This window comes from Pongo abelii, chromosome 13, assembly GCF_028885655.2.
Source record: "Pongo abelii isolate AG06213 chromosome 13, NHGRI_mPonAbe1-v2.0_pri, whole genome shotgun sequence".
Taxonomy (NCBI): domain Eukaryota; kingdom Metazoa; phylum Chordata; class Mammalia; order Primates; family Hominidae; genus Pongo; species Pongo abelii.
The window spans coordinates 80,706,444-80,732,975 of record NC_071998.2 but is presented as its reverse complement, the minus strand read 5'-3'; the positions used below and the strand labels follow the sequence as shown (position 1 = coordinate 80,732,975).

Here is a 26,532-nt window from a genome sequence, read left to right as displayed (position 1 = left end):
TTTCTTTTTTTTTTTGGTGGAGATGGGCTCTCGCTATGTTGCCCAGGCTAGTCTCAAACTCCTGGGCCCAAGCAATCCTCTTGCCTCAGCCTCCCAAAGTGCTGGGATTATAGGCATGATCCACTGTGCCCGGCCCTATGGGGAATATTTGTTGACCAAATATGTTTTATATAAATTGCTTATCATACTCTTTGTTGTACCATCTGTGGCATTAATGTGCCTCTTGTTAACACTCACCTACATTTTACCTGTTGTAAATCCACTGTCATAATTATTGAAAATATTTCTCCAGAGCTTTTTAATTCTATGGTTATTTATTTATTGTAGCATAGAACTTTTATGATTTCTATCAGGGTGCATTCTGAATCATGCTTAGTGAAAGATGGTTTTTAACTCCACTTTAACAGTTAGCCTCTATGTTTTACATCAGTGTCAATGTCACTTTTGTATTAGATACGACACCAACATTTTATTATCTGAGTGATGAGAATGTTTATTTTTGTGGAAATGGAGATCTCATGAGACTTTAAGCAGATTGCTGGCCTTCTCTTCAATTTCCTTGATTGATTCCGAAGTGGACACTGCAGTGCTAAGTGGAATTCCCTGGGAAGCTTGCTCAAGTAAGCGTGAGAAATGCTGGATGAAATAAAGTGCAGCAAGCAGGGATAAATATCGTGGGCATCTTCAGAGGCTTTGTGCAGGTAACATGTACAGAGATTCTCTGAGAGAGCCAGTCTCAGCCAGTGCTCCTACACTTCCATGACCCTGCAGTGTGTTTGTTCTTAGAGTGGCTTTCAGGGTTGGCTCTGCCACAGCCTCTTTGGGAAACACTGCATGACCTCTTGCTGCTCCTTAACAAGCTCCTTAGGCTTTGCTTGGTAGAGGCAGAATGTTGTGGTTGTTTTCATCTTAAGTGCTAACAATATATGAATTATGTGGCGGATACAGTGCCTCAAAGTGACATTTATTGAATATTTTTGTAGCTACTGGTTGAGAGTAAGGGTCTGAGGCCCCATTGGGTTCAAGTCCCCCTTCTTTATTTGTAAGCTCTTCTTTTGTAAATGGAGCAGTCACAGGGGGCTTCGCTGTGATACCTAATGGATACCTAATGGAGCTGCAGTGCTCGGTACCTGGTGTGTGGTTAAAACTGACATAACTGTCAGAGCCTCTCCCAGGCGGGCTGACTCTGGGAATCTGCCCTGCAGTCTTGGAGGGAAGGCACGTCCAGATAGGTTTGATGAGCAACCACAATTGCCAAAGTTAGTTTCTCTGACCTCCAAGATGGGAGAACTTTCTAATATTTTCTTTTAGAAAAGTTGTCCATTGCATAATCGATACACGAGTACATATCCTTCAGTACAGGATTCAGATACAGCGAGCAACAGAAAAGCCCTTCTTAACCTCCACCCTCAGTCCCAGCCCTGCCCCCAGTCCCACTGTGGGGGAGCAGTTGGAGCTCTAACCTCCCCTCTTTCGTCCTGTGCATTCATGTGTGCATGTGTGCATGTCTTCAGAAGATATAATGGTGGTTATATCTTCTTCAGAAGATATAATGTGTACGTCTTCTTAATACCTTTATCACTCTGTAACTTTCTTTTTATTAATATGTTGGGGTGCGGGGAGGTCTCCATATTCAGTGGTTATTGTAATTTTTATGACAGTCCAGAATAGGCATGTCGATTTTTTTTCTAATTTTTGATATTATAAACAGTGCTGCAATGAATGCACTTTTTCTTTTCATTCTTTCCCTCTCCTTTGCCATTTGCACTGTGCTTTCATGAAACCATCAGGTTAATCTTTATCTCAAGGAAGCCCTTCATCCCTGTCCGTCCTGTTCTTCAGTCCATCCACTTAGTTTTCCTATGATTATTTTAGCAAGCAGGTGGTTAATTTCCAAGGAATGTAGTTACTTCTTTGGGATTTTTTTAAGTGATGTATTAGGTTCTTGTGTATTTTATTACTTGTTTGAGTGCACCATTACCCCTGTCTCCCAGGGCATCAGTTCATCTGCTTGCATGCTTGGTGCCTCTCTCTCCTGCTGTCAGCTTTCCTGATGTGCTGGGTATTTCCACGTGTCTGTTGGTTTTTTTTTTTAGGTACCCTAGGCGTTAGTCTTTTAAGGCTGCATTCTTGCAACCTGTCCCACGTGAGATAGGAGGAGGGCAAGACCTGGATGTGCACAGGGCAGGATGGGCCCATAACTGGTCTGTGTGGTGTGTGGGTGGCAGGAACTCCCTGTTCTTTGTGGGTGTGGCCATGCCTTCCCTATTCAAAAGAAGCCACACACGTGTCTTTTCCTTCGTGGTGGCTTATGCTGCTTTCTTGGAGCTGGGGAGCATCTACTCTTCCCTTGTCCTCCCGCTCCTCCCTGTTCCTCCCTCAGGTCTCTGTCGCTTCTAAGGCATTCCACCTTTGGTCTTCTCCCACCTTGCACCCCCCACACTGCTGCCTGCCTGCACTGGGGGACTGTGATTGCTGCCTTCAGTGTGACCCTGTCTTGCTTCATGCCTTTCAAGGACAGCATTCATTGCCAAGCTACTCATGGAATATCTCCTCAGATCCTCAGCGTGCTATGACTTCATTTTCTGTAATACTGTTTTTCATGTGTCTTCCCCTTCTCTGCATTTATAGCTGTGCATATGCTTGAGGTGGAAGGCCACCACTTCCTTTTGGTTAGCAACACCAATCAGCTGATGGTCATGGCTACATGAAGGAACTCACAGTGAGGGTGACGGGGAAGAGCCTGGCTAGAGCAGGCTGCATCGCAGGCCTTGGCGTTAGGTTCCCCAAATCGCTGCCAGTGATCTTGTAGCTCCGTCATGAAGTCTGTCCTGCTTATTAGGATACTGAGAGTCCAAATTCATAGATTTCTTAGAAGCCTGTTTAAATATGCAGAGTATCTAATTCAATCCGATTAGAAACGGGCTCAGAAAGGTGAAGGGATTTGTCCAACCACTGAGTGATGCTGCTGGGATTAGAACGCTCAAAACTAGGTGTTTCTAATCCAGAACCAGAATCCCTATCCACTACTCTAATAGGGCGTAAAAGAGGATCTGCTGTGCTGCCTAATTGGTGGGCAGGTTTGGAGTACTGTCAGCAGCTCAGGAAAGCCTGGAGAGGCAGAGGGAGGACACAGGCTCAGTGTCAGACATGCCGATTTTACTCATCACCAATGGTTACACAAAACTTGTTTTGATCTTTGTGGCTTTTGCATTGAGAAGTTAAGCATATACAAAAGGAATTAGACACAATCCCAAACCAATGACAGATTCAAGTGAGAAGAGCTGAAGCTTTTATGCATGCCTTCCTTCTACAGAGATAAATTTACTATGCAGAGTGAACTAGAGCCTCGTGGAAAGTGAGCGCTGAGCCCCTAGCAGTGAGTGTCTCTGTCCTTCCCACATCAGACCTCTATGTCTGTGGCTGTCCCCCTACGGGGCAGAACTGCTGCTCTCTGCCTGCGTTGCTGTCATGACTGTTGGGAGTGGACAGGTGTGGAAAGATCTCAGACCCATTTCCCTCCTGTTATGGAAATGTTTGTGAGGCAGGTGGGACTTCAATGATTTGGTCAAGGAAAGGCAGCTTGGCAGCTGGGGAGAAGGACTCATGCTAGAAAGGCAAGTATTTGTGAGGGATGATTTCCCCAAAGAAGCCAGCAGTGTGTAAGGTATTCCCCGGAGCTTATTTCTTCTAAGAAGACTCTGGAAGCTGTGTCAGTGTCTGTTATGGAGGAATGGAGTATCAGTCTGATCAGGCATTCATAACAAAGCACCACATACTGAACGGCTTGAACAGCCCAATGTGTCACCTCCCAACTCTGAGCCAAAGAGACTGAGATCAGGATGTCCCAGGGTGGCTCCTTCCAAGGGTTGGGTGGGAGAATGTGCTCCCGGCGTCTCCTTGGCTTGTGGGTGACCGTCTCCAGCTCCACATGGCATGCTCCCTGTGTGCCTGTCTCTGGGTCCAGATCTCCTTTTCATGTAAGGACACCAGTCATGTTGGAGTAGGGCTCACCCTAAGGACTTCAGTGGGGCATAATCACTGCTGTGAAGACCCTGTCTTTAAATAAGGTCACACTCAGAGGGGTTAGGGAGTTAGGACATCAACATTTGAACTTGGGGGGACACAATTCAACCTGTAACAAATGGGTGAGCGAAGACTGGCACCGCCCCACGATGGCCTTTCTGTGATGCTGTCAAGAGCACCAGGGAGCTCTCCAGATACAGAGATGGAGAGATGTCTAAGGCCCCTGAAATGAGCCTGCTGTACAGGTGATTCCAGAACTCTGTCAGTGTGAAGACCAAACAAAATTAAGCACATTAAAATACTTACGGTAAAGTGTTTCTTTCACTTTAGATGTGCAAAAACTTAAAGAGAGAGAGACTTATGAGAAGACTCAGAGAAGAAATGTAAGATAAAGGTGTTAAGGGAGACTAACTCCACGAAATTGTGAAGTGAAGCTGCTGTGGGGAGTAGAGCCCAGACCCAGATAATATGCAGGCATGGGTCCAAGGGAGGCTTTGCACACCAGGCGGGGGAAGTGCAGGGCCATGGATGAATGGTCTTGGGAAAACTGCAAATCGTTTGGAAAAAAAAACAAAACTTTGCTGTTTATATCAAAATAAATTCCAAGCTGAACAAAGAATAAAAATATAGCATTGAAATAATAAAGCTATTAAAAGAAAACTTAGGTGAGTTTTAAAATAATTGTGAAGAGGCCTGTCTAAATGTGATAAAACATATGAATTTATATTCACACTCATCACAAGATTGATAAGCATGATTTCCTAAAATTTTAAGCAAATCCCCATAAAATGAAAAAATATATAAATAAGTGAAAAAAATGGTAAGATATATTTAATTTCAATGCTTGTGGTAAAGGATCAATAGCTTTAATATGCAGCAAGTTTTTTCAAATCAATAAGAAAAAAATACAGGTGGGTGCTGACAGGGCCGTTTGGTAATATCTTTTAAAATTTAAAACACAAGTGCTTTCACTCAACAATTTCACTTTTAGGAACCTATTACACATATAAATTGACAAAAGTGGAGAAATACTCATTGCAACATTTTATTTTATAATAGCAAAAAAAAATCACTAAGGGAAGTGTAGTTGATTCATATGTTGGAATCCTATGCAGTCTTCTAAAAAATGTGGAATTTATTTCATACACCAAATATAACAATGTCCAAGTTCTACTAGTGAAAAAGCAAGATGTAACATATCATTGTATTTGTTTAAAAAACTCGTGCTGGGTTGGGTGCAATGACTCATGCCTGTAATTCCAGCACTTTGGGAAGCCGAGGTGGGTGGAATTGCTTGAGCTCAGTAGTTGGAAGCCAGCCTGGGCAATATGGCAAAATCCCACCTCTATGACAAATACCAAAAAAAAAAAAATTAGCCTGGACTGGTGGTGTGCACCTGTGGTCCCAGCTACATGGGGGGCTGAGGTGGGGGGATCGCTTGAGTCCAAGAGGTCAAGGCTGCAGTGAGCTGAGATCATGCCACTGCACGCCAGCCTGGGTGACAGAGCAAGACCCTGTCTCAAAAATAATAAGTAAAAAAAAAAAACTAAAAATCTCACACATGCACATAATAATTTAAGTGATATTGGATTGCTGTTTACTACTTATACATGCATTTCTGCCTGTACATATTCAATCCAGTGTGTACACATGTGTATGTAAATATGTAGCGTGATCTGGAAGTATAAGCACCAAATTAAGAATAGCAGTTTTTGGGGGAGGGGAATAGAATTGGTTTAGAGAAAAAGGTGGAATTTACATTTTTATTCTGCCTACTTCAGTGTGCCTGCAGTATTTACAACGATCAGGAGTGTGTACTTTTTTCAATTGAGAAAAATGATAACAATAAGGTTTGCTTGGGGGGAAAGGGTAAGTAGGATGAGACCAGGAAGAGAAGTAACTTAGAAACACATCATGCATTATGACTGCTGGCACCATTCTGTCCTCCAATGAAGAGTGAGGCTTTGAGGGGTTCAGCAGCTCACCCAAAGGTGTACAGCCGTGGTCTCAAACATGCTTGCACCCTGCTGTCACTCAGGTCCTGAAACCCAGGCCACCTCCAAGGACACTGGGGTGCTCTGGTGTGCAGGCTGCCTTCAGATGTTTCTTAAAGCCACTCCTACTCCACCCCACCCAGTGCAGCAGACAAGATTGAGGACCACCATTTGACAGCTAGTTCATAGGATTTCATAGCACAGAAACACATCTTTAAAGGCTGACGAGGTTTCCACCAAATTGGGATTTATTGGTATGCTGGGTATAATGGCAGCTGTGTGTACCTTTGACTGCAGACACTGGGCAGGCCAGAGTGGCCCCTCCCCATTTGATATGTGTGTGTGTGTGTGTGTTTGTGTGTGTGTGTGATTAAGAGAGAAAGGGCTCATGTTTTTCTGTTGCGAACAGTCCTTTCCACGGGAACTTATGTTCTCCTAAGGTTTGCCACTCTGCAGAACTTTTAGAGGAAGGCTTTAGAGTGAGAATGTCAGTGCATTCTCAGCATGCGACTGTAAGACTTGCAGAAGGTGAATGCACATGAAATAATTCTCAGAGGAAGAATATGTGCACTGGTCAGATAGGAAAACTGACCTGTAACATTTTCTACACAAGAGGATTTGAATGGTTTTCGTCTTTAAGATTTTTTTTTTAACATTATGCTTAGTCCACCATGCTTTATTCTGTCAGACCATTTGTCATGTGCGTGCTTCATGTGAAATATTTTTTTCTCGTGAGAAGGACATAAGCAATTTCGCTCCTGGTTGAAAGCTTGGTCCATAGTTTCTTGGTGTCTGTGGCTTGGCTTCTGGGCCTCGCTGACTGCAGCTGATGGTGACCAGAAGGGCTGTTCTTGTGAGTCATTAGGGGATGGGCTGCTGCTGCTACCTCCCCACCCCAGCCGCCTCCATCAGCACTATGCCATACTCGCCCAGAAGAGCCCCTGGACTCATCGCCTGTCCCCGTGTTTACACTTTATAATAAAATCTCTAGAATTGTGGCTTTGACCTGTAAACGTCCAGTTCCAAGAAGTGGCTCTAAAGCCCTCTCTGGGGACAGAGTGGTTGTCAGAAGCAGACCAGGCCACGGGGTCTAGATTCCATCCTTCACTGGAAACTGCTGGGGGCTGGTAGTACCCCATCTGCAAAATGAGGTTAAAAATACCTAACCCTTGGGTTGCTATCAAGCTCAGAGATGCTGTATGCAAAGCACCAATCAGACTGGCTCACAAAGAATAGGCCCTCTGTCAAATGTTCATGGTTGAGTGCGGGATGTCAAGGATAAATAGCTACTGGTTACCAGGGAATTGAAGACAGGGTTCTTTTACAAGCAAAAAGATTTTATAAGAGGGTCACAGAAACAGAGTGACTCTTACCCAACAGTATCATAAGCAAATAAGCTGTGTCTAGATCCTAATCATGTGTTTAGGGCTCTGCTGGGTTTAATAAGCAACACATAGGGGGTGCGTTGTCCTCCACTCTCACATCCCCAGTCACTAGACAAGGTCACTCCCCCGGGGGGCATCTTACTCAGAAGCTCTAAAAGACTTTGTTGCATGACTTTGGCCCTTGCTCTTTTAAAATGTCCAGTTGGAGACCATGGCATGGAGAGTTTTGTATACTCTGCTCCCAGCATGGCACCCTCTTTGCATATTGTGGGCACTCTTAAAGTTATTTCTCATATTTTAATATGTCAGATATGACTTGGATATAGTCAACTAGATATTTAGAGAAAAATGTATCACCCCCATTATCAAAAGAAAACCCAGAGCCTTCAAGTTTGGCCCAACTAGAAGGAATTTCTGGAAGGGGGAAGTACCAGGACCACACAGACTCTGGTCCTGGGGGTGTGTTTATAAGATGCAGCTCATCATGTTGTTCTCTGTCATCCCTGCTAAGGCTGTTCATTATGGAACCACTGGCCACATGTGGCCACTGACTGCTCAATTACTTAAAACCATTTAAAATAAATGTTGAATTTCATTTAAAATTTAAAATTCAGTTCTCAGTCACACAGGCCATGTTTCAGGGGCCAGTTGCCACACGTGGGTGGTAGGTCTGTGTCAGGCAGAGTAGAACAGGTATTTCCATTGCTGCAGCAAGGTCTGCCAGACACCAAGCTGCTCTCAGCCCGTTCCCTGAGGAGCCCAGGAGTGATATGAACTTCCACCCACCTCTCCCCTTTCCCAGCTCTCAGTGCCACCCCTTGCCTAAGTGCACGGTAACACTCGCCACTATTTCATGTGTTGATACCTGCAGCTCCCAATTTTCTTAAGAGGATCTGACCCTGGGAACTGATGAGGGAACCAGGAGTGCCCTCTCCTTTGACATGAGACCTTGAGTCTTGTCCGTGGGGCCCTGGCCTGGCCCTTTTCATCCTCAAGGCTGTAACATTCTTCTGCACAACACAACACACGTGCACACACACACACACACACACACACACACAATAATGTTACTTCTCAGTCGCCCGGGAACTGACATGGTTCCCAGTTATTTCCTTGCAGCAGTCCTCCAAGCGGTAGCACAGCCTTGGAGAAAGCTACGAAGTCGTGTATCCTTGGGGTAAGCACACTTGGTTCAGAATAGTTTCTGAAAGAACAAACCAGGTTTTTGCTCAAGAGGGTTTTGAGAGACTGGAGAAAACCTTAGTGCTTGTTCCTTTCTCTTCGGTTAAAAAAAAAAAAAAATCCAACATAGTTTCCTTGAAACATTTGGAACCTGAGGTTTTGTCCATTTTGAAAAGAAGATGTAGAAAGGGAACGTGTTTCTCACGAAGGCAAAACAAAAAAATAAGATGCCAAGCAAGTGGCCCTTGTACTTTCAAGACCAAGAAACAAAGCGTTTGTTTCTGGGAATGCCTTCCGTTTGCTCATTTTGTAAGTACTCAAGGCGGGCTGAGAGGGGAGCCTTCTGAGGCACCTCAGTGAGCAGAGGTGGGGTCCTGCCACTGGCCCCTCGTCTCCAACCTTGCCTCACTCCGGGCGCTGGAGCAGAGATGTGTGGCTGGCCTGTCTCTGGAGTTCCTGTGCTGCTTAATTTGAGTAGAGATAAAATGCCACAGGAGAAGTCGTTTTGAAGGGTTTGTGAATTATAGGACTTCCTTTCATGATTCAGCCTGACTCCAGGAAGTGCAGTCACGTGCTGCCCTCCTAGGGGAGCTTCGCCCCACCACCAGCACTCAGGCTCCACTTACTGCAAAAGGTGCGATCAAGATTCTTCTTCCTGAATTATTGTCTTAACAAAATTGATATGTCTAAAAATTGAGTTAACACTTTCATTCACTAAAAATGTTTTCCTGAATGATGCCTTTCATGTGACTTCTTTATACTCCCACGTGAAATGGGGAATGTGCTCGGCTCTGTGCTTGTTCCCCTCTGTTTGGGAGCCTGTGCTGCTGCTCACTTCTGCAGTCAGCTCTGTTTGGATCAGTTTTGAACCCCAGAACCTTCCACATAGAGGTGATAATTCTAGATAATTCTAGAGCAACTGCTTCTCTATCCTGGCTGTGTGCTAAGCTCTCTAGAGAGCTTTACAAGAGAGAGATTCTGAGTGTTAGGGCTGGGAAAAGAGCACTCTGTGTGATCCTAACCTGCAGCTGAAATGCAGAGCCACTGTTCTCAGCTGGAGCTTTTCATTGTTTTTTGTTTGTTTGTTTTGTTTTGTTTTGTTTGTGAATTGAGCTTACTAATGGAAGCAGGAGCTTGTTCTGTTCAGCGGTCGTGAGAACCACCTAGGCAGCGGAGGCTGCCCTTAGAATCTGGTTCACTGGGCTGTGCTGGGCTGGGCATTGGCAGTTTTAGGACACGTCTAGATGTGTCCCAAGCAATCTGATATTTTGATGTTTATCTTACAGAGAAGCAGGTGTTTAGAAGGCAGATAGCTGTGCTTCTGTTCTTCTGATTTTCGACAGAGACATCAGAACCTTCCACAGTCATTTTAGTCTAACTCCTGAAATCGTTCACTGCCAGCCCTGAGCCTAGCTGGACTATGTGCCTCTGGTTGGACACGTCTGCCACCTCTGAGAACTGTGTGGATGTAACTCTTCTGTCTTCTGGCTCGATGTGTTTCCAAGGAGAAGCTTGAGGCCCAGTAATATTTAAAAATTTTTGGACAAATTTAATCTTACATAATTATGGGGTACACAGTGATATTATATCTGTACAGTGTGGAAGGGTTGAATCAAGCCAATTAACATACCCATCATCATAAATGCTTATCATTAATCCTTCTCTCTATCTGCAACTTTGCAGTCTTTGACTGTCATCTCCTTATTCTCTCACTCCCCAGCCCCTAGTAACCACTATTTTGTTCTCTGTTTCTATGAGTTCAATCATTTTAGATTCCACATATGAGTGAGATCATGAGGTATTTGTTTTTCTGTGCTTGACTTATTTCACTTTGCATAACTTTCTCCAGCTTCTTCTATGTTATCACAAACAATAGGATTTCCTTCTTTTTCATGGCGGAATAGTATTCCATTGTGTGTGTGCCACATTTTCCTTAGCCGTTTATTCCTTGGTGGACTTTTAATTTGATTTTGTATCTTGGCTATTGCGAATAGTGCTTCAGTGAAGAAGCATGGGAGTACAGATATCTTTTCAACATAAATTTGTAAACTTTCTTAAAACATTATGAATTTTGTTTTTTTTGTTGTTGTTGTTTCTTTTGCAATTTTTTGTTTTTGGCTCATCAGCTATCATTAGTGTTAGTATATTTTATGTGTGGCTCAAGACAATTCTTCTTCTTCCAGTGTGGCCCAGGAAAGCCAAAAGATTGTACATCCCTGCTCTAGAGGTTCCTGGATAAGATGCTTTTTTAACCCCTGTAGACAAGACATTTTTTTATTTCTGGAAATTTTATAACTTTAAACAGGTGTTCTACTCCTTTATTTTAATTCTCTATTTCAGGGACATTAATTTTATATATTTTAGATCTCCCCTGTCTTTCTCAATTTTTCTGTTGAATTCCTGAAGTCTTTGTTAATTCCTATTTCATTTTTCTCAAGCTCCACAGATCCTGTCCCCCATGCTGCCTGCAGTGTTAATATCCATTCATTTTTCCCTGCTTGATATAATAGCCATCATTTCTTTTCTAGCCTTTTCCCCTGATCCCTGCCGGCTTATCGTTGTTGTCATTTTTTGCCCCTTCCTCCCTTTTGAGCTGTTATTTTAACCAAGTGATTATTCTGTTAAGTTCTTTGATTCCATATCTGTGTGTGTGGACATGACTTCATCTGCCTTTTGGGACATTTTTCTGGTGAATGTCCTTTGCCATTTGTTTCTCCTGTTGCTTCTCTTCTTTAATTATTTCAGCATAATTGTACAAACCCAAGGTAGGATCCTCATCTTTGAAATAGATCATGGAGGGGCTTTGGATGCGTTCTAGTCTACCAGAATATTTCCTCCCTTCTCAATAATGTTGTGTGTGTGCGTGTGTGTGTGTGTGTGTGTGAGAGAGAGAGAGAGAGAGAGTGAAAGAGAGAGAATGAATTGGTTTAATACATATTTCTCCCCAGTGAGGCTGCCAGCCATTCAGTCTCCTCTCTTCAACACTCTAAGAAATGGTTGGCTTTCCATTGCTGTGTATATCCTTCCACTCTGCAGGCCTTGTCTGAAGTCTACAGCAGCCAGTCCCCACTAAGGGTCTTCATGATTCCAGGGCAAACATAGCTGCATTGGGCTGTGCTTGTGGCATGTTATTGCTCAGGATCGGGGTGCCCACTGGTTCCATTTTATTTCTTTATCTGGTTCTTGTTGCAGGGTCATTTCAGAGAGGAGAGGGCAGTGTCTCTGCCAACACCCAAGCAATCTGATATTTTGATGTTTATCTTACAGAGTGACTTAGAGCATGTGGCATTGAAACTAATGGTTAAAAATAAACAAATAAGCAGGAAACAACTTCAGAATGACCAAAAAAGTTCCTGGGGCACTCTTAGCTTCTGCCAGCCTCTCTGATGGCCAACCAGGCCATTTTGTTGGCTTTGATCCATTCAGCACATTGAGTTATGGGGCGCCTCCCACGTGTCAGGAGTAGGGTGAGGTATGGGGGCTGTTGCAACAGCTGAGATGCTTCCCTGCACTCGAGTTGTTTACGGTCAGATCGTAAGGAAGCATGGGAGCCCAGCATCAGGCCCTGGTCATGAGTAATCTCATTTATTCGTGACAGCAACCATAGGGTTTTTCTTTGGGAAAAAAATTATAAAATACAGAACAGTGCAGCACCACCCAAATTAATAAATGTTGCCATTTTACCATTTATGCCTTTATTTTTCCTAAAAGAAGAACAGTCCCAATAAAGTAGAAGCTATAACCTTTTATGGATGAGGAAGTGGAGAGTAATCTGCTCAAGACTGGCTAGCTGGTGAGCAGCAGGCCTGGCTCAGGCCCCTCTGGTGCCGCTTATTTAGGCTGCATGGCTTTCTCTACCTTGAAGGAATTATGCTGGCTCAGCTGTGCAGGTTGGCGACTGCAAATATCAACCCCTCTAATAGAAAACCAGGCAGATTTTTCTCATGCCATCAGCTGATTTTTGGTATATGTAAACAAAACCTATGTTTTTGAAAGTAGCAGGAAACATTTTGTTAGAAAACCAAATGAATACAGGGAGATATGGCTATCAGGAGCTGAGACTGATATTATAATTTTCCAAGTACTAGTATCTGTGTATTGATTTTTACAGTAATTTGTACTTTCCCATCCAGCTTGTTTGTGACCACTGAGGCCCTTGGTGAATATCTTAGAAGTCATTCAAAATGGATAAGAATGAATGTGAGTCACCAGTAGCAGTCTTATGTGAGATAATATATGGTTGATCCTCAGTATTCATGGCTTCTGAATTTGTGAATTTGCCTACTCACAATCACAGTCATTTATCTGTAATCCTCAAATCAATAATCATGATGCTTTCAAGACCATTTGAGATCATACACACAGTGTATTAGTTCATTTTCCCACTGCTGATAAAGACATGCCCAAGACTGGGAAGAAAAAGAGGTTTTATTGGACTTACAGTTCCACATGGCTGGGGAGGCCTCAGAATCATGGCAGGAGGTGAAAGGCACTTCTTACATGGTGGCAGCAAGAGAAAATGAGGAAGAAGCAAAAGAGGAAACCCCTGATAAATCCATGAGATCTTGTGAGACTTAATCACTATTACAAGAATAGCATGGAAAAGACTGGCCCCCATGATTCAATTACCCCCCTGCCCCAGGCCTCTCTCATAACATGTGGGAATTCTGGGAGGTACAATTCAAGTTGAGATTTGGGTGGGGACACAGCCAAATGATATCACCCACCCCTGGCCTCTTCAAATCTCATGTCCTCAAATTTCAAAACCAATCATGCCTTCCCAATAGTCCCCCAAAGTCTTAACTCATTTCAGCATTAACCCAAAAGTCCACAGTCCGAGTTTCATCTGAGACAAGGCAAGTCCCTTCCATCTCTGAGCCTGTTAAATCAAAAGCAAGCTAGTTACTTCCTAGATACAATGGTACAATGGGGGTACAGGTATTGGGTAAATATACCCATTCCAACTGGGAGAAATTGACCAGAACAAAGGGGTTACAGGGCCAATGCAAGCTGAAATCCAGCAGTGCAGTCAAATTTTAAGCTCCAACATGATCTCCTTTGACTCCAGGTCACACAGCCAGGTCACATTGATGCAAGAGATGGGTTCCCATGGTCTTGGGCAGCTTCATCCCTGTGGCTTTGCAGGGTACAGCCTCCCTCATGGCTGCTTTCACAGGCTGGCATTGAGTGTCTGTGGCTTTTCCAGGCACATGGTGCAAGCTGTCAGTGGATCTACCATTCTGAGGTCTGTAGGATGGTGACCCTCTACTCATGGCTCCACTAGGCAGTGCCCCAGTAGGGACTCTGTGTGGGGGCTGTGACCCCACATTTCCCTTCTGTGCTGCCCTATCAGAGGTTGTCCATGAGGGCCCTGCCCCTGCAGCAAACTTTTGCCTGGTCATCCAGGCATTTTCATACATCTTCTGAAGTCTAGGCAGAGGTTCCCAAACCTCAATTCTTGACTTCTGTGCACTCACAGGCTCAACACCATGTAGAAGCTGACAAAGTTTGGGGCTTTCACCCTCTGAAGCCACAGCCTGAGCTCTACGGTGGCCCCTTTCAGCCATGGCTGGAGCAGCTGGGACACAGGGCACCAAGTCCCTAGGCTGCACACAGCATGAGGACCCTGGGCCCGGCCCACGAAACCACTTTTTCCTCCTGGGCCTCCAAGCCTGTGATAGGAGGGGCTGCTGTGGAGGTCTCTGACATGGCCTGGAGACATCTTCCCCATGGTCTTGGGGATTAACACTAGGCTCATTGCTACTTATGCAAATTTCTGCAGCTGAGTTGAATTTCTCCCCAGAAAATGGGTATTTCTTTTCTATTACATAGTCAGGCTGCAAATTTTCCAAACTTTTATGCTCTGCTTTTTTTTTTTTTTTAATAAAACTGAATGCCTTTAACAGTCCCCAAGTCACCTCTTGAATGCTTTACCTGCTTAGAAATTTCTTCTGCCAGATACCCTAAATCATCGCTCTCAAGTTCAAAGTTTCACAGATCTCTAGGGCAGGGGTAAAATGCTGCCAATCTCTTTGCTAAAACATAACAAGAGTCACCTTTACTCCAGTTCCCAAGAAGTTTCTCATCTCCATCTGAGACCACCTCAGCCTGGACCTTATTGTTAATATCATTATCAGCATTTTTGTCAAAACCATTCAACAAGTCTCTAGGAGGTTCCAAACTTTCCCACATTTTCCTGTCTTCTTCTGAACCCTCCAAACTGTTCCAGCCTCTGCCTATTACCCAGTTCCAAAGTCGCTTCCACATTTTGGAGTATCTTTTCAGCAACACCCCACTCTTCTGGTACCAATTTACTGTATTCGTTTATTTTCACACTGCTGATAAAGACATATCTAAGACTGGGAAGAAAAAGAGGTTTAATTGGACTTACAGTTCCACATGGCTGGGAGGCCTCAGAATCATGCAAGGAGGTGAAAGGCACTTCTTATATGGCAGCAGCAAGAGAAAATGAGGAAGAAGCAATAGTGGGAACCCCTGATAAACCCATCAGATCTCATGAGACTTATTCACTACCACGAGAATAGCATGGGAAAGACCGGCCCCAGTGATTCAATTACCTCCCCGTGGGTCCCTCCCACAACATGTGGGAATTCTGGGAGATACAATTCAAGTTGAGATTTGGGTGAGGACACAGCCAAACCATATCACAGAGTGGCACAAAATTTTAACCACATGCATATTCCAGACACTCCAACTCCTCCTTTCACCTCATATTATAAGTAAGTGTCTTTTTTCCCAGTCTACTTAGTGCCATATTTTTTGTATTTTTATTCCTTTTTTCAAATTGTGGTGACTTTGCTGTTTAGAGTAGCCCCCAACTGAAGTGCTATCTGGTGTCCCTAGGTGTAAGAAGGCTGTGCTGTGCCTTACAGGGAAAATATGTGGGTTAGAGAAGCCTCTGTCAGGCATGAGTTATAGTTAGTGCTGTTGGCCATGAGTTCAATGGTAATGCATCAACAATAGATATGAAATAAGGTGCCTTTACACAGAAACACATAAAACAAGTGATGCATTGATCAGTTGATGAAAATATGGTGACCACAGGCTCTCAGGCACATAACCCCTGAGAAGCAATGGGCTACTACTTGCTAATTCAGTTTTGGGGGTGACTTTATGGAACATATAACCTGAAATAATGAGAATAAACTATATTTTACTTCTTTTACAAAGCAAGGAAATAATTTTTAAAAGCAAGTTAAATTTGACTGTTTTTGTAAGAGATATGTTTTTGAAACAGTTTAACTGTTTTATAATACAGAGAAAGTCTCTTTGCCTTACATTTTATATTAGTTAATTAAGTCAGCAGATTTTTCTTGGGCTCCTATGATGTGACTGGCACTGTTTTGGTACCAAAAGGGCATTGCAAAAAAAGTCCAGAAGTAGACAGATCACAGCCTTCAGGTTTAAAAGCAGTCTTATTAATGTGATATTTCTGTTTAAACTTAGTAGCAAGCCCATTGAATTCTCAAAATGAGAATCTGCTAATTATCACACACTTTTCTAATGAAAGAATAATTTTTCATAGTCAATATTTCTAAAATATAATGTCTCTTTCTCATTAGCAGAAACCGATTGTATGGCAGATTTACTTGCACCTGCGGATGCTGGAGAGAGGTGATGATTTAGTATAGTACACACCTACCAGGCGGCCCTCCTGGCTCCCAGTATTTAGGCCCACAGGACGAGCCCAGGTGATATTGGGCACAGGCTCACTCAGAGGCTATCAGGCAGAAAGCTCTGCCTCACTGCACAGCAGCTTCAAGCATTGCCTTCAGTGGGAGTCTTACTTGCAGTCCACACAGCTCAGGTACAAGGCCCTGAGGTCCACACCTGGAGCTAATCATCTCTTTGAATAACACTGTAGACATAGCTACCAGAAAATAAAAGAAACGGAAAGGCATGATTAATACAAGCCTCACTAGGTTCTTACAGTGAAGATCTGAGAAAGAGCTCCTCATGGCCCTGGCATGGGAGGGGAAGAGTGATAACTGTAAAATACCCCTAGGCTTTCTCCATGACAATGGTTACTCTCCAAGGGAAAACACTTTGCGAAAGCCTTGTCTCAGCTGGGAATTCCCAAGGGAATTCCTCAAGTTCCAGGACCCTCCTCACTTTATCACTTAAAGGACAAAAAACCCATAATCAACAGGGGTCAGGGCTTCAAGAAAATTGTTACAGAATGGTAAAGGGGTCGAATATCCAAGAAGACATAACAATCCTAAATGTGTATGTGTGTAACAACAGAGCATCAAAATATGCAAGACAAACACTGGTAAGATTGAAAGGAGAAGTAGACAAATCCTGTCTTATAGTTAGAGATTTTAATCTCTTTCTCACAATAGTTGATAGACCAAATAGACAGGATAAAAATGACCTGAGCAGTACTGTCACTCAACTTGATCTAATTGACATTTATAAAATATTCCATTCAACAACAGAAAAATACACATTCTTCTCAAGCTCACTTGGAATATTCACCAAGATAGAGCACATTCTTGGAAAACATGCTAACACATTTGAAAGAATAAGCGTCATACCAATTATGTTCTCAGAACACAGTATAATTAAACTAGATATCAACAACAAAAAGATGGAGGTTTTGGGAAATTTCCCAAATATCTGGAAATTAAATAACAGACTTCTATATAACCTATGTTTCCAAGAAGAAGTCTCCAAAATTTAAAAAAAATTTTGAAGTGCATAAAAATAAAAATATAATTTATCAAAAATTTTGGACTGTAGCAAAAGCAGTGCTTACAGAGAAATTTATAGCACTAAGTGCACACATTAGGTAAAAAATATATAAAGCAAATTACTTGTGATTCTACTTTTAAGAAACTACAGAAAGAAGAGCAAATTAGGCCTAAACCAAGCAAAAGAAAATAAATAATTAAAATTAAACCAGAAATCATTGAAATTAAAAACAGGAAAATGGTAGAGAAAAGTCAACAAAACCAATGTTGGTTCTTTGAAATTATCAACCAAATTGATAAAACTTTAACCAAGAAAAAAATGTAGAAGATGCAATTTACCAATATCAGAAATGAAGGAAAGGTCATCACTGTTGATCTAATGGATATAAAAAGATGATAAAGGATGATCACAAACAACTCTATACTCACAAATGTGGTAACTTAGGTGAAATAAACTAATGCTTGAGTGACACAAACTACTAAAACTTACAGAAGAAATAGGTAGCCTGAATAGCCCTATATCTTTAAAATTTAAATTAATATAACCTTTAAAACAGAAATCATCAGGCCCAGATGGGTCCACTGGTGAATTCTATCAAACACTTAAGAAAGAAAGAATACCAGTTTTCCATAATCTCTTCCAGAAAATAGAAATGGAGGAAACAGTTTCGAATTCATTTTATGAGTTCAGATTTCACCTAATACCAAAACCAGTTAAGGCATTACAAGAAAACAAAGCAATATTACTTATACATACAAAAACCCTCAATAAAATATTAGAAAATCAAACCCAACAATGTATGAAAAGAGCTATGTACCACAGCCAAGTGGAATTTATTCCAGGTATGCAAAACAGTTTCAACATTTGAAAATAAATTAATGTGATCCATCACATCAATGGGCTAAAGAAGAAAAATCGTATGACCATGTTAATGGAGGCAGAAAGGGCATTTGACAAAATCAAAACACTCTTTCATGTCAAAAAAAAAATCTTAAACTTGGAATAGAGGGAAACTTTTGTAACTTGATAAAGAGCATTAAAAAATAAAACCTACAGGTAACATCATATTTAATGGTGAGAGACTGAACACTTTCCCTCTGATATTGAAAACAAGGTAAGACTGTCCTCTCTTACCACTCTGTTCAACATCCTACTGGGAGCCCTAGCTAGTGCAAGAAAACAAAACAAAACTTATACAGATCAGAAAAGAAGAAATAAGACATCTTTATTCACAGATAATATGCATGTCCATATGGAGAACTTCAAAGAATCCATAAAACAACTCTCATGACCAATAAGTGAGTCTACAGGATGCTAGATCAATATGGAAAAGTCAGTTGCTTTCCTATATACCAGTAGTAAACTATTGAAATTTGAAATAAGAATAATTACCATGTATAATAGCACCAAAAAGACAAAAAAAAACCACACAAAAAAATACTTAGGTATAAATCTAACAAAATATGTACAGGATCTGTATGCAGAAAACTACAAAATAATGATGGGAGAATCAAAGAAGATGTAAATAAATGGAAAAGTAGTCCATATTCGTACATTGGAAGACTCAATGTTGTTAAAATGTTCATTCTGCCAAGCTTGATCTGTAGATTCAACCCAATCCCAATCAAAATCCCAGCAAGCTGTTTTGTAGATAATGACAAAATGATTCTAAATTTTACTTGGGAAGGTAAAAGATCTAGAATACCCAACACAATACCCACTAAAAAGGACAAAGTTGGAGGACTCACACTACTCAATTTCAGGTCTTACTAGAAACAGATACAATTTCTGCCCTTATGGGACAAACAGACATTCATCAAAAATTCACATGCTAGAAAGTAAAGGTAAATTAAGTCGAAACAGTGGTCAGTGGTACAAAAGGAAAGCATGATGGTTTTGACTGTGGGGACAGGGACATGTTTATCCTGAGCTCAAAGAGTAGCCTGGACAGTGGAGGATTTTTAGCAGAGAAAAAGGCCACAGCTTAGAACATGTGGGAAGGGAGCAAGGTGGGAGCATTGACAGCCAGAGCTACTCAAAAGAGATGTGGAGGGAAAGGATGTTATGCGGTTTTGGAGACAAGTAGGCATGTGTGGGAGGCTGAGAGGTGAGATGGGAGGGATTGGCAAGGGGTTGACTTTAAGCAGTGTAGAGAAGGGAGTGATCTAAGAGAGCTTGGATTTTTATCTTCATAAATGGATGGAGCTCTTGGGCCAAAGTTCTCAAACTTGAGCTTTTAAAATACAGAACCTAGAGCTTCACCCCAGTTTCTGATTTGGCAGGTCAGGGTGGAACCCTAAGAATTTTCATATCTTCCATGTTTCCTGGCGATGCTGACATTGCTGGTCCAGAGACGCACATTGAGAACCCAGCTCCAGGGAATAAGAAGGAGCTCCAAGTTAGGCAGGAAAGCTCCAAGCTTACGTTTGGATGGGTTGACTATGAGTGCCTTTTCACTGCCACCTGAAGATGGTAGCTAAGAGAAGAGGCGGGCTTCAAATATTGGCTCCACCACATACTGTGTGTTCTTCAGCAAGCCAGTTGACCCTCCTGAGCCTTGATGACCAGGTCTGTGAATTGAGGATAACAGTAGTATCTATCATTAGGAATGTTGTGCACATCAGTTGATACCTTTTGAGTCAAGTGCTCATGGAATAGCTGTTTTGCATTATCCTCATCACCTTCATCATCATAGTCATTCTGGCCAGCACTAAAGATGTACAGCCAACCTCTTCTGTGGCTGAAGTTTATCTTCTATAAAATGAGAACCTGTTTTTCATGAAGCTGTCATTTTCACAAGTTTGGGGTGCAGGTGCAGATTGCCTACTGTTGCGTTTCTGAACACTTCCCTTGCGAGGCTCCTAACCCCACCCCAGTAAACTCATCAACATGACTCCTTCCAGCTTCTACAGCTCTGGAGAGGGTTCCTTTTTATCTTGTGTTTCCAGTGATGTTTCACGGCCTTTTGTGGAGTGGGCCCTGGCTAAGCTTCTGGCCCTTCTTGAGTGTGGGGGATGTCACAGACTGCAGTGGGAAATTAAAAAGCTGCTTGCTTCACAGAGTAAGGGAATGTTAGTAGATGCTTGAAAAGTACCGTGAGGGAGCTGGTCAGAGGTACTCTGTAAAGTTGCATCTGTTGCTAGCACCATGAGCAGCTGTCTGACTAGGAGGCCTGGGAACAGGGACAGAGAGAGCTGGCACCCTTCCTTCCTCTGCCCTACACATTGGCCTTTCCGCCATTAAGAACATCTCTGCTTAACTTTTTCAGTCTCCTGGCTGGCAATTAGCATCTTGAGGTCTCCATTAAGATCTTTTCAAGGATGCTCTTCCTATTTGGTTCAACCTTCTGGTTGAATTTGATACATGTTATGATGTAGGACTTTTTAAAAAAATATAAAACAATCAGGAAAACGTTGCTATACCCATCCCAGCAATTCAAGACCAAGTTCATTTTGGTAAAAACACTTGGGAAAGGGCATTTCCAGGCTGGCTAAGCACTAAATGGCACAGCCCTGTCCACTGACTCCCTCCTCAACTGGTGTGTGTTCTGGAGGGATCCATGTCTCAGAGCATTACTTCATTTTGAATGTGCAATTAAAAGAGGCCCCATGCTGCTGGGGATCTCACACTTCTGCTTTCTGGTTTGTTTTGCATGCTGACACTTTGAGGAAAAGCCCACTTCCCTAATTACAGACATCGTCCAGCAGCAGGAAGCACTCTGGCTTGTTGATGCCTGTCTTGTGCTTTCTCTCTGTTTCAGCTGTTTTCCTTTTAAGATACTCCTCTCAGATTTGTGTGCTTCTTCCCTTCCCACATTCTATCCTGCCCAGCGCCTGAGATTCCAGACCTGCGTTTGAATCCAGGAAAGGGAGGTAGGTCAAATTTGTAGGAATCAAGCATATTTAGAAACCCTAACCTCAGGCTCTGCACATCTGTGGGTGTCTGTAGGAGGGATACTTAGGTTTCATGCCTGCGTCTGCGTTTCTTCTCCTCTGCTGCCAACATTCTTCCACTGAGCACATGTCCATCTTGAGCTGGAAGGTTTAGCGGTTTGCCATTTTGTCTTGCCGGCAGTTATGAGGCAGCTAAACCATCCTTCTCTCCTTCCTATAACCTATGCCACTTTGCTTTAAGCATTGGGTATATTTATGTCTCCGGTTTATGAAAGACAATTATAAAAACTCAGGAGACCATCATAAGCTCCTGTAATATCTTGCAGTCCTGAGTCACCCGCAATTACTTTTTAACTGGCTAGGAAAAAGAATGCTAGCGATTTTTTTAATAGACATTCAGTAAAACTCTAGATATTTCTTAATCCACATTTACTGTGTCCTTTTTGCTTAAGTCAGGTGTTTTGGTTTCTCTAGCAGCTGCAGGATCCCCATAAAGATTATGCTCATAAGGTAGTGATAGAAAAGTAAAATAGAGCCTGAAAGCGGGAAACTTCAGCAAGGCACAGACAAGAGATGTTAGGTCTGCCGGCTGTTGTCATTGCAGTCCGCTGTGGCCTCAGGGCCCCCACCCCGCCCCACCCAGGCCTTCACAGCTGAGTAGGAAAGGATCTTGGGATGGGTACCAGGGCAGGATCAAGGAAAGCCTGCGACTGCGCTGCCCTTCTCATCATCCATGTGTGGTTTGCCTGGATAAAAACAATATAGTAAGATCTATCAGGCATATTCAACGTGAGTTCTTTTTTCTAGCATCTTGTTGGTTGTTTGTGTTTTTCCCCCAGAGAAGAGTGAGTGACGAGGTGGCCCTGGGACATGGTAGATGGTGCAGTTCACTGGGGAGACGTCCTTGGCCCCACTCAGGGTCAATATGGGACCCAGACTGCTGGCTGCAACCCCACCCTGTCCTCTTCTGCTCAAAAGAGCATGCAAGGGACATTGCTAAGTGGCAACTTTGGTTGCAACCCAGTGTTCAGTTAATTATTCACAAAGGCTAGCTCTCTTTTTAATTACCAATTGTGTGTGCGTTGCGTGTGCGTCCCTTCCCCCTTCTCTGAGCACACCTGTGTGATGAGGCATGTACTTCTTCCTGGTGGAGAAGAACTACAAAGATGTCTCCCAGGTTGAGCCTGCGGCCTGGCCCGGTCACCAGCACAGCACGGTGACTTGACTGTCCTCCCTGGCTCCCTTCCCCACCCGTGGCAAGTGGCAACTTGCTTTCGCTCACACTGAACGCGGTCAACTTGCCTCCCTGTCACACTGTAGCACTCGAATAGGGCAATACTAGATTATAGCAGAGGTTCTCAAACATTAGAGTGCTTAAAAATCACCTGGGAAGCAGGCCAGGCGCAGAGGCTCACACCTGTAATCCCAACACTTTGGGATGCCGAGGTAGGCGGATCATGAGGTCAGGAGTTTGACACCAGCCTGGCCAATATAGTGAAACCCTGTCTCTACTAAAAATACAAAAAATTAGCTGGGTGTAGTGGTATGCGCTGTAGTCCCAGCTACTCAGGAGGCTGAGGCAGGAGAATTGCTTGAACCCAGGAGGCAGAGGTTGCAGTGAGTGGAGATCGTGCCATTGCACTCCAGCCTGGGTGACAGAGTAAGACTCCATCTCAAAAAAAAAAAATCACCTAGGAAGCTGTTTAAAATTTACCCTTCTTGTCTGTATGCCATACTTCCTGGGTCTGAGGTGGGCCCAGGACCGTGCTTTCCAGAAGGGAGCCTGAGGGTGGGGTGCCCTGAAGACCACACTCAGGAAAAACCGGACATGTGGGCTTTCATGAGCCAGAGTCCTGCCAAGAACTAGAATCTGCAGGTGGCTTTGGCCAGTCCCACTTAGAGGCAAGAAGAGGTGAGGATAGTAGAGAACCTGGAAATCACACAGTCCCCAGGATGAAAGTGGAACTCTCGGACCAGATCCTTATTCTCTTACTTTCGTGAGCCATTTCTGCCTACCTGTTGTCAGGGAGGCAGGAGGTTCATTTTTCTCTCACATGGTGCCTGACATAATGACTTGCACGTGATAGATGCTCAACAGGCATATTGAGTGAATCAATCACTTAGATTGTAAATTAAATGCACCAGATGGGCTGGTTGTTTATTTAAAACTACACAGAGAGTTAACATTTACGTTAACATAATGTTAACACCAAAGCATAATATCTGTCTTCTGTGTTAATTATGGCAAGGTGGGCATAGAAAAGAGATTTCTGAGTGTCTTTTGCAGAGCTTGAAAATGTCTATGTGTTGGTTGAGATAGATCAGCCTTTACTTGATGCACTTTCAATCTTTTAAGTTCTGGAGGCACAGCAAGAGAATTTGGTGTTGAAGGTTTGGATAATGTTTTCAAGTATTTCAATATCCCTCTATTTCTAAACATTGGTAAAAATCATGCCTCATGCTGCCATCCTTAGCTTCACTTTGTGTTTCTGAAATGTGTATCTCTATATACTAAGAAGTCCCCCGTGCATGCCTGCAAATAAGGGAGAGTCAACCGCTCAGCAGAATGTGCACGATGTAAGGATGTGCCTTGGAGACCAGGCACCCTGTGCAGTGTGATGCACAGGCAGGCCTCAGGATGGCACCGTGGAGGGCAAGTGATACCTACTGATGAAGCCAGTGGAGTGGATGCAAGGCCAACTCAGGCCCTGCAGCTGGGGTTCTGTTCCTCAGTGTTGAGGCCACAGGTCTGTGTCCACATGTTTTCTTTTGCACAGTGGGATCCTGCCGCACAAGGCAGTGCCCCCAGCCCTTTGCAGATGAGTCAAACATGCTTGTTTGCAGAGCCTGGTGCTGGGTGGGGTGGTCCCATCACATCGCCTCTTCCTTGGTCATTTCTCTGTAATTAATCAGCCAGTCCCTGACCAAACCAGCAAGATCAATTCTCCCTCTGGTTGGACTCATTCCTTTTTTTTTTTTTTTTTTTTTTTTTTGAGATGGAGTCTCGCTCTGTCGCCCAGGCTGGAGTGCAGTGGCATGATTTCTGCTCACTGAAAGCTCTGCCTGCCGCGTTCACGCCATTCTCCTGCCTCAGCCTCCCAAGTAGCTGGACTACAGGCGCCCACCACCATGCCTGGCTAATTTTTTGTATTTTTAGTAGAGACGGGGTTTCACCCTGTTAGCCAGGATGGTCTCGATCTCCTGACCTTGTGATCCACCCGCCTCAGCCTCCCAAAGTGCTGGGATTACAGGCGTGAGCCACCGCGCCCGGCCTCCTCTTTCCTATGAAAATTAACCCACAGATGAAGTTTCCTTTCACCCAAGTCTTGACAATTTTCTCAGCTTCAAGCTGCAGAGGAAATTCCTAGGCGCATCTTAACAGGGCTGCTTTGCATTGAGGGGGCTGTGTGGTTTGAGCGTGATAAGCCTGGATATCTTTCTGCACTATGCTGATTTTGTTCCCTTAAATGGTATGGATTTGGCAGCAATTGTTTGCAGGTGATCTTTTCCCAGAGAACCACTTATTTCCCCCACTGTCACTTCAGTCTGTATGATAGGAGGGCTCTCATGGCCCAGGGATGTGAAAGTGAGACACCTTCAATCGCTAAGCACTGCTGGAAATGTGCACTACAGGAAGTTGAGGGGGCTGGAGGGGAGGAGGCAGCACCTGCAGGAGCCATGCTTCAGTGGGTCTCAAGAAAAGCAGAAGCCTGGAATCTCAGGGCTGAGGCCCCTCGATAACTAGGACAGATGGGTTAATGAAAAGGGATATAGAGACATAGGCTACCTCTTCTGGTTCGATGCCAAGCTAGAAAATGCTGAAATGAACACAGATTTATGAGATAGGAGTAATATATTTAAGAACACAGTCTTACATAGAGATAACTATTTTCGCAAATCATCCAAGGTAAATTTATATATCTTTATGGATGAGGTTGGATCTTTTCAGGGAAGGCTGGGGAGACGGAAGGAAAATTACTTACTATCAGTCCTCATGATTCATGGATTCCATATCTCTGCATTCATCTACTCATTTAAATCTGTTTGCAACCCCAAAATCAATACTCACAGCACTTTTGCAGTCATTTGTGACATGCACAAAGCAGTGAAAAATTTGAGTCACCCAACACATATGTTGAGGTCGCAGAAGGTGACACTCTGCTTTCTTGTTTTAGCTCTTATAAACACATTTTCTTTTCTCTTGGCCCACTTAGTCCATGGTTTTTGCATTTTTGTGCTTTTTTGGGGTGATTTTGCTATTTAAAAATTGCCCCAAACACAGTGCTAAAGTACTTACTGTCTGGTGTCTCTAAGTGCAAGAAGGTTGTGATGTGCTTTACAGAGAAAATACGTGTGTTAGGGAAGCTACTTTCAGGCATGGGTTATTGTGCTGTTGACCATGAGTTCAATGTTAATGAATCAACAATATATATGAAATAAATATCTTTAAATAGAAATACACATAAAACAAGGTTCTGTATTGATTGATTGACAAAAATGTTGTAACCAGAGGATCACAAAAACCTAACACCATATTTCCCTAGGAGCAACTGTTCAGGATTTGCAAATTCAGCTTTCATGGTGACTTTATAGAGCATAACTACTGTGAATAACAAGAAGCAACTGTATTTTGTTTCATGCATAAGATGGAAAGAGAACAGAACCAGAAGTATGGTATTGATGAAATGGAGAGAGAATAAAGAAAAGAAAGAAATGACACTATGAAGATTTATTAGTTAAAATGTTACTAGTGATAATAAATTAATCAGAACTTTGGCCTCTGCCTTTGATCCTGGTTCCCATAATCTCTAAGTGCCAGGCTCAGATAATGTGGCCCTTGCAAGGTTTGGGCAGCTAGTCCTCTAACTATTTTCTACAGGTAAACATGGACATGAAGGAAGCCAGGGTGAGGCAGGCAGCTTCCAGGAGCACACACTGGGCTCAGCTCCTTCCTTCCTAACCTCTATTTTAGCTCCACGTACCTCTTCAATACCAGAAAGTCTTCTTCTGATTCTGCCAGAGCCCAGCTCCTAGAACCAGCTCATACACTTACCAGCCTTTTTTGTCAACAATTCATTCAAATATTTATTTAAATTTCTATTAAGCACTGTTGCTTCTCTCGCCCAACTCCATTGCACATACTATATCAGTTATCTGTTGCTACATAAAAGATCACTCTAAACTTAGTGGTTTAAAACAACAATAATTACTTATTATTGCTCATAATTTCTGTGAGCCAAGCATTTGAGATAGCTGGGTAGGCTCAGGCCCTCTGTAGAATTGTAGTCAGGTGTGGGCCAGGGCTACAGTCTCATCTGAAGGCTTGATAGAGGCTGG

The 26,532-nt window shown here is 43.1% G+C and overlaps 1 protein-coding gene across 3 annotated transcripts in view; it reads left to right on the top strand.

Moving 5' to 3' along the window:
- SYK (spleen associated tyrosine kinase) overlaps window positions 1-26,532 on the top strand; it is a 97,040-nt gene that overhangs the window by 4,676 nt on the left and 65,832 nt on the right. Inside the window, exon 1 of one of the 3 annotated variants that reach the window (XM_054520174.2) lies at window positions 15,755-21,174. The exons of 1 other annotated variant lie outside the window; for it this stretch is intronic. The gene's annotated coding sequence lies outside the window, so the exon portion shown is untranslated. Of the gene's footprint in view, window positions 1-15,754; window positions 21,175-26,532 lie in introns of those variants that run through there. One more of the 3 variants, XM_024252658.3, reaches the window with a different exon arrangement.